The following is a 2,500-nucleotide window of genomic DNA, read 5'->3' on the forward strand; positions in this document are numbered from 1 at the left end:
AACAGTGTGACCTGAATGTGACCCCTGACCAGCATGTGACCGCTGACTAGCACGTGACCTCTGACCAGCACGTGACCAGGCCAGTAACACGCAGCAGGTCATAACGGGTCACACTGGCCTGCTTGACATGACCCCCATTGCCTGAGTATTTAAGGTCACCACTATTGACTGGGACGTGCCGCGTGATAGGAAAAGAAGAAGAAGAGGAGGAGGAGGAGGAGGAGGAGGAGGAGGAGGAGGAGGAGGAGGAGGAGGAGGAGGAGGAGGAGGAGGAGGAGGAGGAGGAGGAAAAGGAGGAGGAGGAGGTGTGGCCATATTGGGATTGCACACTTTTCCTCACGTTTTTTTTTTTCCTTTTTTTTCTAGTAGTTACATGTAGCGTGTGTGTGTGTGTGTGTGTGTGTGTGTGTGTGTGTGTGTGTGTGTGTGTGTGTGTGTGTGTGTGTGTGTGTGTGTGTGTAGGTCATCGCCCCAGCGTATGTGATTTTCAACCTACACCTAACAATAAAAAAAAGAAAAAAATACAATGACTTTTTCACCATCATATTCTTCATTTACCAGTTAATTAGAAGAAAAATTACACACACACACACACACACACACACACACACACACACACAGGCAAAACTCTTCCTGGTGTGCACATGTAGTTAGTGTTTCCCATTCTTTTTGCACGCTGCACGCACACACTCACGCACACTCACGCACACACTCACGCACGCTCGGAATATTAATGAGTTTCAGGTGTCTTGCCTTCTCCTCACTCCTTATTCACCTGTTCATCTTACCTGCTCACCTGAGTCAATAGAGCTCCGTTACGCACGCACGCACGCACACACACACACACACACACACACACACACACACACACACACACACACACGCGGGTTCTAATTAACACAGCCGTTCACTGAGGTCAGTTAGGAAGTGAAAAGGTTAATTACACACCCCATTCACGCTAATAATCCTTCCTTTTATTCTTCACTTCTTTTGTTATCCGTTCTTTTCATTCCCAGTGGTTTAATTTCTTATTTTTCCAATTTTTTAGTTCTGTCACTCTTTGGTTATTCAATTTTCCAGTTCCTTCATTCCTCAGTCGTTTTATTTCTTGTCTCTTTTATCCTCCAGTCATCCCTCACTCACTCACTGTTGCATTACCTCTTTCACTCATTCACTGCCACATTCCTTCCTTCCTTCACTCACTCACTCACTCCAGCATGCATTCCTACGTGCCCTTCATTCCTTCATGCCACAGTTTCTAAATTCCTGGGCATTTCGTGCGAAGAAATAACTTTTTTTTCGTGTGTGTGTGTGTGTGTGTGTGTGTGTGTGTGTGTGTGTGTGTGTGTGTGTGTGTGTGTGTAGTCCAGTATAGCATTCATGTTTCAGGATTTCTCTTTCTATTTTTTATTAACAAGCAAGTGAAATTAAGAACATATGATGGAAAGTGTAAGAACCCGCCAGCCTTACACGTGCTAGTATAACACATACCTAACCTGTTTCCACCTATCATCCCCGTGTATAAGCGTGTCTAACCTATTACCTAACAACCTAACCCTTCAGTACTGGGACGCATGTTTACCTTGAGTTTTGGGTATGATTAGACGATTTTATTGACATTAGGAAGGGTCTATGGAGGTCAGAAGATTAACTCCTTTATACTGGGACGCAGTTTTACCATGAAGTTTGGGTATGATTAGGCGATTCTATTGACATTAGGAAGGGTCTATGTAGTCATAAGATTAATGGCCACAAGCTTCACTATTCTCATCGCTACATATGTTTCTGAAACTGTATAAAATCACCAAATAGCAAGCAGAATGGAAAAGGAAACACGTCATAGTGCTTTTTATCTTGAGTTTTGGGCATAATTAGACGATTCTTTTGACATCAGGAAAGGTCTATGAAGGTTAGAAGTTTAGTGGCCAGAGTCTTCACTATTCTAAACCCCACGTAAGTTTCTCAAGCTGTATAAAATCACCAAATAGTAAACAGAATGAATATATATGAAAACACATCCTGATACTGAAAGGTGACCGGGAATGAGACTATAACGAGGCAAACTGTGGTAAGCCATCCATGAATCCCTCTTATCTTTTAAAACTTCCCTTAATGACTCACACTAACAACCTGAGTCTGTCATACTTATCTACTTCAGAACCTAAACTATTTCACCTCTTGTTAATGGGCCAGGGTCGACAGGAAGAGGAGGAGGAGGAGGAGGAGGAAGAGGAGATAAGGATGGGTTGGTAAGGATGCTGGTGTCCTACTTATCTTGCTAACAGTGTAGGAGTGTCCTTGTATGCATGTGGCTGGAAGAGGAGGAGGAGGAAAGGAGGAAAAGGAAAAGGAGAAGGAGAAGAAGGAGGAGGAAAGAGAACAATGCTGTCAGAGAACAATAATGATAACGAGGAAGAAGAGAGAAGAGAGAGAGAGAGAGAGAGAGAGAGAGAGAGAGAGAGAGAGAGAGAGAGAGAGAGAGAGAGAGAGAGGCAGGCTA

The 2,500-nt window shown here is 43.7% G+C and overlaps 2 protein-coding genes across 3 annotated transcripts in view; one reads left to right on the forward strand and one right to left on the reverse strand.

Moving 5' to 3' along the window:
* LOC123510964 (serine proteinase stubble-like) overlaps positions 1–2,500 on the reverse strand; it is a 54,329-nt gene that overhangs the window by 17,768 nt on the left and 34,061 nt on the right. The window lies entirely within an intron of this gene.
* LOC123510965 overlaps positions 1–2,500 on the forward strand; it is a 120,849-nt gene that overhangs the window by 7,252 nt on the left and 111,097 nt on the right. The gene's annotated exons all lie outside the window — the stretch shown is intronic.

The sequence above is a fragment of the Portunus trituberculatus genome, chromosome 30, assembly GCF_017591435.1.
Source record: "Portunus trituberculatus isolate SZX2019 chromosome 30, ASM1759143v1, whole genome shotgun sequence".
Lineage (NCBI taxonomy): Eukaryota > Metazoa > Arthropoda > Malacostraca > Decapoda > Portunidae > Portunus > Portunus trituberculatus.